Below are 12072 nucleotides of genomic sequence, written 5' to 3'. Positions count from 1 at the left end.
AGTTTGGGGCAACCCACCAGCAAGGTCCTATTCTCCTGCAAGCCAGTAGCCCCTTGGGCAAGTGAACAGTCTGTGCTTTACAAGTCCCCATTCTCAATACCAGCCACCAAGGAAACCTTGACCCGACTGCTGACCAGCAAGTAAAACCTGCCTCAGGGTCAGCGAACAGCACAACCCCTCCCAAGTGCCTACTTACAGAGAGACCTTGTTTCCATAGCAATACAGCTGCAAGGCCCTACCCCTGGTGCAGGCCAGTAGCCATGCCCACAGCAGCTCTCACACCCAGGGGAGGACCCACCCCAATACAAGCCATAAGGGAAGCCTGCCATCCAGAGAAAGCAAGCAATTAAGCCCAGTGAAACCAACAGTAAGATTCAAGAGCCTCATCACAAAAAGCTTGGGAAAATGCAAGACCAGAGCCCAACTCTCACATAAAAACACCAGGCAATCAGAAAAACACCAGAAAAAAATCAGCAAAAAAACAAAGAGAACTATATAGAAAGATACTAATGATAGGGAGGAACAAAGCATACACTTCGAAGAGGACAAAAGTATCAAAAGGGTTACATGTGAAGCTTCAAAGAAAAATGTAATTTGGTTTAAGGACCAAAAAGAATTCCTGGAAGAGCTTAAATCCTGAAAAATCATAGAAGAGATTAAAAAAAAAAGGTAATAAAACCATTCAACTAAAAAATGAAACTGGAATCAGATTGTATAAAAAAAATAGATAACCATTGGTTAATTTGGTTTAAAAAAAGGAATGAAAATAACCAAACTACTAGGATCAAAAATGAAAGGGGTGAATTCACCACTAACAAAGAAGAAATTAAGACAATTATTAGGAGCCATTTTGCCCAATTGTATGCAAATAAATTGACAACCTAAATAAAATGAATGAATAGCTATAAAATATAAATAACCCAGATTAACAGAATAAATGAAATAATTAAATAACCCAGTCTTAGAAAAAGAATTTGAACAAGCCACCAATGAACTTCCTAAGAAAAAATTCCCATAATCAAATGGATTCACAAGTGAATTCTACTAAACATTTAAAGAATAATTAATCCCAATACCATAAAAATGATTTGGAAAATTAATAGGAGTCCTACCAAATTGATTTTACAGCTCAAATATTGTGTTGATACTCAAACAGGAAAGAGCCAAAACAGAAAAAGAAAATTATGAACCAATTTCCCTAATGAATATCGATGCAAAAACTTTAAATATAATACTAGCAAAGAGATTACAGCATATAATCACAAGGGTCATACACTATGACCAGGTGGGGTTTATATTAGGAATGCAGAGATTATTTATTATTTGGAAAATTATCATTATTGACCACATAAATAGTAAAACCAACAAAAATCATACTATTATTTCAATAGATGCAGAACCAGATAAAAAGGAATATACATTTTTTTCTGTGGTACACTGCACCTGCATAAAAATTGACTACGAATTAGGGCATAAAAACCTCACAATCAAATGCAAAAAAATAAGAAATTTTAAATGCATCCTTTTCAGATCATGATTCAATAAAAATTATAAGTAATAAAGGGCCATGAAAAGATAAAAATGTTAGCTATAGCATTAAGAGAAGAAAAAAGAAATTAAAGGAATTAGAATAGGCAATGAGGAAACAAAATCATTCCTCATTGAGGATGATATGATATTACCTTAGAAAATCCTAGAGAATCAACTATCAAAATAAACTCACATAAATCAAGTATTTCTATATATTACCAACAAAGTCCAGTAGCAAGAGATAGAAAGAGAAATTCCATTTTAAAAAACTGTAGACAATATAACATACTTGGGGGTTGACCTGTCAAGACAAACCCAGAACAGCTATAAAACAACTATAAAACATTTTTCACATGAAATCTGATCTAAACATTTGAAAAACTATTAATTGCTCATGAGTAGACCAAGTTAATATAAGTAACAATTCTACTTAAATTAATCTATTTATTCAGTATCTTATGAATTAAACTATCAAAAAATATTTTATAGAGCTAGAAAAAAATAACAAAATTCATCTGGAAGAAAAAAGCTCAAGGATATCAAGGGAATTCATGGAAAAAAAATACAAAGACAGATGTACCAGATCTCAGACTGTATCATAAAGTGATAATTATCAAAAAAAAAAAATTTGTTCTTCTTAGAAATAGAGTGGTAGACCAATGTGAATACTAACAGAACCAATGTAAACACTAACAGAATACCTTCTGTAGGGGTGGGGGGGAGGGACGCAAGAAGGGGGGGGTTGTAAAACTCAAAAAAAATAAAAACTGTCTTAAAAAAAAAGAAATAGAGTGGTAGGGGGGCCAGTTAGGTGCTACAGTGGCTACAGCACAGACCAGGAGGATCTGAGTTCAAATCCAGCTCAGACACTTAAAACTTACTCTGCTGTGTGACCTTGGGCAAGTCACTTTAACCCCATTGTCTCACAAAATTTAAAAAAAAGGAAATAGAGTGGTAGATCAGTGGAGCAGAATAGATATAGTAATCTAGTATATGATAAACCCAAAGATCCAGGTTCTTGGAATAAAAACTCATTATTTGACTAGGCAGTTTTCAGACAAATCAAAGCTATACATAGTCATGAAAAAAATATACTAAATCACTACTAATGAAAGAAATGCACATTAAAACAACTCTAGGTATCACTTCACACCTATCAGATTGCCTAACATGGCAAAAAAAGAAAATGTTGGATGTTGGAGGGGATGTGGGAAAACTGGGACACTTCACTAGTGGTACATTTGTGAAATGAACCAATCATTCTGGAGAACAATTTGGAACTATGCCAAAAGAGCTATAAAACTGTGCCTACCCTTTGATCAGCAACACCACAGGTCTATATCCTGAAGACATCCCCCCCAAAAGGGAAAAAATATTTATAGCAGTTCTTTTTGTGGTGACTACAAAATGTAAATCAAAGGAATGCAAATCAATTCGGGAATAGCTAAACAAACTGTAGTATTTTTACTACATGGATTATTTTTGTACTATAAGAAATGACAAGCAGGATCATTTCAGAAAAACCTGAAAAGAATTACTTGAATTTTTGCATAGTGAAATAAATAGAACAAGGACAATGTTGTACAAAGTCACAGCAATATTGTTTGACGAAGAACTGTGAATGACTTAGCTGTTCTCAGCAGTACAATGAACCAAGACAATCCCAAAGACTAATGATGAAGCATATTATCTGCCTCCAGAGAAAGAATTAATATTGACTGAATATCAATATAAATATTTCCCTTTCTTCCATTTTTCTTTTATTTGAATACTCTTGTACAAAATGATTAATATGGAAATGTTTTACATAATTGCACATGTATAACCTACATCTGATTGCTTACCATCTCAGGAAAGGGGAAGGGAAGGAGGGAGGTATAGAATTTGAAACTCAAAAATTTAACTAAAAATTTTTTTAAAAATCGGGGGGGAAGAACCTAAAAAAGCAAAATCAATCAAATAAACAACAACTAAAAACTTAAATTGGTCTTACCAGGTTATTTGTGTGAACTGAAGGGGGAGACTGCAAAATCATTTTAATTCTTATATTATTGTTGAATAACTGTCCACTGCAAGTCCATGCTTATATTTGGATGTTTAATAGACTGTCATCTTGCAGTCTGTAAGATGACCCTACAGAACATATATAATGTATGGCCTTCCGAGTTCTCCAAACCCAACTGTACTCTTTCCTAAGCAAACTGGAAAAAGAAAATAGCAAAAGTCAAGAGACCTACTGAAAATCTGAATGTGTAAATGGATATCTCAAAGACCCCAAATCTGAGGGAATGAGCAAGTGGTTCTCCAAAGACATGCCATAAGTTTCATTAGGCATACTGCAAAATTTGGGGTGCAACACAATTGCTGAAACAAGGTACTGTATAAATGATTTTGTCTAATATAAATTTTACTTACTTGGCATATAAAGCTTAGTAAGTATTCACAAAGTAAACAGAGCTATCTGTTAGACCTAACACACTAACTCAAAAAAACTTCAGATGTTGAATTGGAAAAGAATGAAGCAAATTGAAGGAAAACTGCATGTCTATGACTCTTTCAATTCTTCCATACTGTCACTAACTTTTAAAAGTTCCCTTGTAACACAAATCTTCATGGTGAGCAATTCTGTTTCATGAATAAAAAAAGTTTGAGAACCATTGATCCATACTTAGATTGTATGGATGTATATGATTTTGTAAAATCAGGATGGAGATGGTGCTTTACTCCCCATGGGGGAAAAAGGCATACAGCAAAAAAAAAAACCCATCATCTTAATTATATTTTCTTTTTATATTATTTATGTAAATGCATGGTCCACTCCTATAACTTCTCTCAGGTCACCTTAAAAGTCCAGTGGAAAAACAGTGAATTTGAAGTCCAAGGCCTGGTCTGAAAAGTCACAGACTTTCTGGCTTCAATTTTCTCATCTGTAAAATGAAATGTCCTCTTAAGTCCCTTACGTTTATAAAGCTATGATCCAAGTACCACAGATTTTCAAAGAGAAGCCAAAAGAATCCCAATCAAACAGGGTGACTAGAGAAGGATTTGTGATATCTATCTCTCAACCACTATTGATATTATGGCACTATGCATTTCTGGTAATAACTGCAGTTAGTTCTGCCACTGGACCCAGATGGCTCTGGAGGACTTTGTGAGACTTTGCACAGCATCCCTCACTTAAATCCAACTCACAAGTCACAGCATCACCTTCATGAGGTCCTGGTCCTCTTCAAGACCAGAGAACAGCAACTGTCAGTTCTGCCATTACAACATATTCATTTCTAAAAATCACTTGGCTAAGCAAAATTATGCACTAAAAACCACAGGTCCCATGGGGAAAATGGGATTAAGAGACAACACTCAAAAACTTCACCAGCAACACATAAAAAGAAAAAATAGAAACACAATGAAAATGGTAGCACAGTTTTATATACGTTAAATGGTTAAGAAATTAACAAAGGCAACAACGAAGGCTATCTGGGACCTTGAGCGGCTGCTCAGCCCGTATGTAGTTCTAGGGTTGTCAACATTGTGTCATTTGGGATAAGAGGTTGGCCTTGGCCAGAGTGGGAAGTGGAAGATCTAGAGGCTCACCTGCCTTTCTCTGCCCACTTTCTACTACATCACACAATATATAATACACAAGGCAATTTACCTCAACTTTACACGTGGAAGTTGGCCTTAGAAGAGTTGCAAATTGTGCACTCTCCAAATTTCCTTTGGATAAAATTGCCCATAAACAAGAACAAAATTGCTTTATGCTCAATTTATTCTCTATTATATCAGTCAGGTTGGAAAAAATTTGAGTTTTCCAAACAAGCATTACAAAAGACTGCACTTCTAATGTCAACTGTTATAAGGATAAATTATCAGTATTAGACAGTCTGGATTTTCTTCCCTCTGAATCATCAACCCCTAGGCCAGAAGACAGTTCAGGGATAATCTATCCAACTCTCAGGGACTATTGTAAATAAGAACAGAACCCTTGGGAAACTCTGAGATAGACCTAATAGTTTTGTCTGAAACCAGATTCATTAAGGAATATAGCAAGAAGTCTAGAGTACCCCATACCCAGGAAAAAGGATGAAGCTGGTGAAATCATCCTTCCTGTAGTCCCCTCAAACTCATCCTGAGTCTGACCCCCGGTCAAGCAACAAATATTTATTACACATGTATTGATAGCTGACACAATGAGCCATACCTGCCTCCTCAGGTATGTTATACTCAGATGAGTCCTGTGTTCTACATTAGACCTTCCCTTCTTCCCTCTTCACCCTAGAAATCAGAAAAGCCTTTCCTAATCCCTCCTAATTCTTCCCTCTGATAATTACTTCCTATTTATCATATATAATATATATATATATATATATATATATATATATATATATATATATATATAGTATTATTTAGATGTAGTTTTCCCATTAGATTGTAAACTACTTGAGGGCAGGGAGTAACTTCTTTGTTTTCCCTGGAATTACCAAATACTTGACCTGTTATAGAAGCTTCATAAATAATTATGTACTAAAAAAAAAATAATAATTATGTACTGACTCTGCCACATTCCATTTACTCAAGTCATTGTTCTCTGGAATTGTGATAGAGTAAAAACAGACTACTGGATTTGGGGATCACAAGCCCTAAGTTTAAAACCTCGTTACTGCCTTCTGGTCCCTCATCTGTAAAACTAATGGGTGAGATCAATGGAGCCCTAAGGTCTCTTCCAAATCAGTCTATGAATTCCTATGAGAACTAGCAAATCTCACAATTTAGTCTCTGCTCAAGTAAAAAAGATATCAAATAAACAATGTAAAAAAAATATAGAAACCATCATGCAAGGAGGCAAATTTGACTTCATAGATTTTGCTAAGGCATGAGAAGCTATAACTCATAACTGAGAAATGACTGTGAAATTGCATTTAAATGGAAAAGATTAGAAAAAAAGGTATAGTAAAGCAATATTGTATGTTAGGAATGTGTGCTCATATGAGGAAATTCATGAAGCAAACAGGGAAGTAACATGGGGCTTATCTGGAAGAGGATCAATGGAAGAAGAAACTCAAGTAGTTTTGTAGTAAGCATATACTAAAGACTTCCTGTCCCATAGGAAGAAATGAATGATGACTCTGAAGAATGAATCACTTTAGAGGTCTGATATAGTGGTGGCAAAAGATTTCAACTATCCCAGTCATTGTCAGTATTTTTAAGCACTATTCTGGACCAGGCATGGTAAAAAAAAAAAGAGGCAAAAGACACACCTTGCCCTCAAAAAGCTCACAATCAGGGCGGCTAGATGGTACAGTGGGTAGAGCACTGGCCCTGGAGTCAGGAGTACCTGAGTTCAAATCCAGCCTCAGACATTTAATAATTACCTAGCTATGTGGCCTTGGGCAAGCCACTTAAACCCTATTGCCTTGCAAAAACTAAAAAGAAAAAAAAAAAGCTCATAATCTAATGGAGGAAATAACCAAGCAAACAAATATGTACAAACAAGCACTATACACACACACACACACACACACACACACAAATGGGACAAGAAAAGAAGGCACCGCAGTTGAGTGATTGAAAAAAACTTTTTTTTTTTTTTTTTTTAGAAGAAGGGATTTTAGTTGAAACTTATGAGCAGCTAGGTAGCAAAAAGGACATAGTACTGGACCAGGAATCAGGAAGACTCATCTTTCCAGAGTTCAAATCTGGCCTCACACACTTACTTGCTATATGACCCTAGGCAAGTCACTTAAGTCAAAGTTTCTGCATTTGAAAAATGAGCTGGAGAAAGAAGTATCAAACCACTCCAATATCTGAGGCAAGAAACCCCTAATGTGGTCACAAAGAGTTGAAAGTGATTGAAATAACTGAACAACAAGGAAGTGGCATAGGGGATGGGGTATAAGTTGTGTTAAAAGAATGAAAATTTACAGAAAATTTAACCACAAAATACACATACAAATTGTTTTGGGAAACTTGTATCACAAGAGAGAAAATTCAGTAAAAAACTGAGACTTGCAGTGGATACTGAAAAACAGAGCTGCCTTTTATTTCTTTTTTTTTTTGAAACTGAGTCTCTCTATCTCACCCTGGCTAGATGTGGACACTTATAAGCCAATCCCAATATTGTCTGGCAAAGAAGCTTTGGCCTGCTCCATTTCTGACCTGGGTCAGTTCAGCCCTCCTCAGATAGTTCAATGACCTTTTGATCTCAAGTCTTAACCTTTAGCAGCTCTGAAGTACTGAATTCAAGCAATTTTTCGGAAATCAACCTTCCCCAATTCAGGGACCACAGGGCATGTGTCACCATGCCTCAGTTAAACAGGATTTTTTGAGAAATGATGGTAAGCATTAAGAGGAAGATCAAAAAGAAATATAATTTAGAGGAAGTCAAAATTATTCAATCCTTATTTTATTCCTATTTTCCTCTCCCAAAGAGAATGATTTTCAATTCGGAAGGAGGAATCAAAAATTATTAAAAGAGGTTGAAATTCAATATAAAGAAATGGTCAGAGAGCAACAAACTGCCCTCAAGTTCAAGACTTCAGGCCTAGACAAATTATATCCCTCAATGCTAAAAGAATTGGTAAATGTGGAGCTCCAAATCACCATCAACAGGACTGGACGATTGGGGAGGTTAGGTGGTGTAGTGGATAGAGTACCAGCCCTGGAGTCAGAAGTACCTGAGTTCAAATCCGACCTCAGACACTTAATAATTACCTAGCTCTGTGGCCTTGAACAAGCCACTTAACCCCATTTGCCTTGCAAAAAACCTAAAAAAAAAAAAAAAAAAAAAACAGGACTAGAAATAAGCAAATGTTCCCATTCTTCAAAATAAGAAATTGTCAAATTCCAGTCCAATGACTGACTTCAATTCCAAAGAAAATTATAGAATGTGTAATAAAAAGAATGGTTCATGAGAATTTATAAAGTGAAGCCCCAGCATGTGTTGCTCAAAAGATGATTAAATTTATGTCAGATGAATTTAATTTCCTTTTTTTGACTAGATTACTAGGTTGGTTCTAGGTGGCACAGGAGATAGAGCACCAGCCCTGGAATCAGAAATCCAGCCTCAGACACTCAATAATTACCTAGTTGTGTGGCCTTGGACAAGCCACTGAACCCCATATGCCTTGCAAAAACCTAAAAAAAAAAAATTACTAGGTTGGCAGATTAGGGAAATGCGATAGGAATGGAATGCTTGGATTCAGCAAATCATCTGGCAAAATCTGTTCTGATAACCTTATGGAAAAGATGGAGATAGATGGGTTAGATAGCATTAAGAAAGGAACATTCAAAATTATCTGAAGGACAAGCAAAGTGTAGTGATTAAAGGATATATGTCAACCCAAAGAATGGTCTCTCATGAAGGAAAATCTTGAGATCTATCCTTGACCTTCCTCGGCTCAACATTTTGACAAATGTGTGGATGAAGGCATTTAAAACATACTCATCAAATGTATAGAATGGGTAATCAGAGTTTAGGATGAAATGGGGATTTGTGTAGAAAACAGGTAGTGTGGAGCAAACTTATGGTCCATGGCTACAAAGTTCAAAACTCCCAAGACTAGCCTGAATAAGATTAAAATGTGATTGGGAAATGTTTAATGCCCCACTCCAAAAAATAGAACATAGATAATGTTAATTTGTGGTTTTCTAAGTCAATATGTAAGTGGCAGGGAGTCATTTGTTTTTTTGAGGAGTTTGGGGTCTAGAGTAAGGAAGACTTGATGACTTGAGTTTAAATGTTGCATAGGACCATTATTAGCTTTAACCTTGGACCAACTACTTAATTTCTATAAATCTCAATCTGCAAAATGGGATAATAGTATCTTTCCTTTACCTCCAGGCTACAATCTTGACTCTCCATTTCTCTGTTCCCTAGTTACTCAACTGAGTTCTTTGATCCAGTGACAAGGATCCATGACCAAGACACTCTCAGCTCTGGCCATTTTCTCTGGTTGTCCCAAATGCCTGGAAAATTCTTTTTTTTCTCCATTAGAACTGCTGTCTTCTATGGTTTCCTCTAAATTCCAGTTAAAAATCCCATCTTTTGCAGGAAGTCTTTCTCAATCCCTCTTAATTCTAGTGCCTTCCCTCTGTTAATTATTTCCTATGCATCCTGTATGTAGACTGTGTATATATATACAGACTGACAGACAGAAAGACATTTCTTTCAGGTTTACTGGGAACACATACTGCTAATCTGTTCTACAAGTCAATTGCCAGAGCCTCTTGGTTGTTATTACAACAATATTAATCAAGTTGGAGATCAGAATCTGAATCCAAAAAGATTTTAACATACTAGAACAATGAGTTGCATCTAAGAAAGAATAGAATAGAGATTAACTGCAAAGACCTATACTGAGTTTTAAAAAATCAACTGCATAAATTGAGGTTGAAAGAAAAACTTAAACACTATCAATAAGCATGGGCCAGACCCATACAAAGAAGGCAAGAGGACAGTCCCTCTCTCAAGTAGTTTACAATTTAATGGGGGAGACAAAAAAAATCAAACCAATATGTGTAAAAAAGTTACACACAAGATAAATAGGCAATAACAGAGAGTACTAGTCAGACTAGGTCTATAGTCTGACAAACTCAAGTGCATCTGAGGAAGAGAAGATGATGAGAGATCTGGAAATCAAGACAAAGAAAGAAATCAAGGTAAGAGAGGGGATAAAGAGTGTGTATGGAACCTAACAGCTATCTTCAAGGATCTTCATATAGCAGAGTACTAGGCCTCTGCTTAAAAGGTTATCACAGAATACATTGAGATTTCCCCTCACTGGAGGTCTTCAAGCAGAAACTGGATGACTGCTTACTGGAAATATCAAAGGGACTGTCTTTTCAAGTTTGAATTGTACTGGAGGAGCTCTGAGATGTCTTAATTCTACAGTTGCTGTACTTGAACAGTAGTAACACCTTGTAGTGGTGGGGGGGGGGGGGGGAGTAAGGGACTGGGGGAAGGGAGACGTTGAAGAGGGGACACAATAAACCAAAGAAATTAAGTTCTTCAGATGGCATGCAAACAAAGTAAGTAGTAAGAGACTGCAAAGAGAATTGTGACAGCAAAAACCTTTCAAGCCACCACACCACCTAACGGAAAAGCTAAGCTTGTTTTACTTGTTACCTATACTTAGAATTGATCATTAGGCTGCTCCAGTGCCTTAGATTATTTTTATGGTTCAAAGAACCCTGATCATTATCCAAAACTTTTATTAAATAATATTTTTATTGTGGCTGACCCTGGGAAAAGTTCAGAGGAATCCAGAATGAAATAAGGATATTTTAATCTACAAGCATTTATTAATCACTTAGCATGGAGAACAGAAAGATAATAATAGCCCCTGCATTTAAAGTCTACATTCTAATGAGAATTGTTGTGATGGACATATCTATGTATGTTTATATACTTGTATACATATATGTGTATATATACTGATGTGTGTATATATGTGATTTGTGTGTGTGCATATACATGTCTGAGAGAGGACACATAGGTATTTATAAAGATAAAAATGTAGAGGCTGTGGGGCGGGGGGGATATATATGACATATACAAAAATACAGACTAAGCCCTTAATGAAGTAGCCAATTCCATAAACTTTGTTTACTGTAAGAGAAAGCATCCTCGAAGCTGGGCATACAAAAATGACTCTTGGCCTTCAGAGACAGGTTTATAGTGTTCTAGGTTCGAGGAAGGGTTAAGCTGGACTTTGATTAGCTTATCGCAATCATTTAATGCAGGTTCGCAGATGAGGATCTGGAAAGAATCTCAAATGAAGAACCTGAGGCCCGGGGAGGCTGAGGGGCTGATCCAAGGGATCTGGGGGAAAAGGCTGGCCGGGGAGGACCTGAGGGGACCCTCGAGTCTCCAAAGCAAGGCTCTAGACGGCATTTCTGGGCTCGGGGGCTGAATAAAGGCGGTCATCGTCGCCACGAGAAAAACAGCGCCTTGCGCTGCGCCGAGCGCGGCGTTATCTTACCGAGCGTCGGGGGAGGGGGAGGGGGCGAAGCGCTCTGAACTTGAACGGTAGGGGTCAAGGGCGAGGGTGGAGGGGTGACTGCGGGATGGGGTGGGCGCGAGAAGCGGCGCTGGGAAGCAACAGCCAGGCGGGGAGAGGAGGAGGTGACCGGCCAAACAGGTAAGAGGCGAAGCCCCCCGGGGCCGACCGCACAAGGGGGGAGGGAAAGGGGGTGGTCGGTGTGAGGGGCTCCTTTTGGAGATCTGGGGCCCGGCCCGCACTGTAACTGACGAGGGCTGGCGGGGCCGGGAGGCCCTGCGGAGGGGCGGGCGCCAATGCCGCCTCCCGGCAGCGCCGGCTCCGCGGGCTGCGGGCTCCGCGGGCACGAGCACTGTGACGGAAGAGCCTTATAGGCTAGATGCCCAAAATGACAGCAGCAGTAGTCGTGGCCGAGTGGTTAAGGCGATGGACTAGAAATCCATTGGGGTCTCCCCGCGCAGGTTCGAATCCTGCCGACTACGGGAAGAGTTCCTTTTCCTGCCGCCCTCGGCTCCCTCCAGCACCTCTTTTGCCCCGGACCGCG

The 12072-nt window shown here is 37.9% G+C and overlaps 1 long non-coding RNA gene and 1 other non-coding gene across 2 annotated transcripts in view; one reads left to right on the top strand and one right to left on the bottom strand.

Annotated features, from left to right (window-relative positions):
• LOC141497594 (uncharacterized) overlaps positions 1-12072 on the bottom strand; it is a 48826-nt gene that overhangs the window by 36300 nt on the left and 454 nt on the right. The gene's annotated exons all lie outside the window — the stretch shown is intronic.
• Positions 11929-12010, top strand: TRNAS-AGA (transfer RNA serine (anticodon AGA)). The gene has a single exon. It is a non-coding gene; the product is annotated as a tRNA-Ser (tRNA).

This window comes from Macrotis lagotis, chromosome X (assembly GCF_037893015.1).
Source record: "Macrotis lagotis isolate mMagLag1 chromosome X, bilby.v1.9.chrom.fasta, whole genome shotgun sequence".
Classification (NCBI taxonomy): Eukaryota; Metazoa; Chordata; class Mammalia; order Peramelemorphia; family Peramelidae; genus Macrotis; species Macrotis lagotis.
This window is presented reverse-complemented; position numbering and strand designations above follow the sequence as displayed.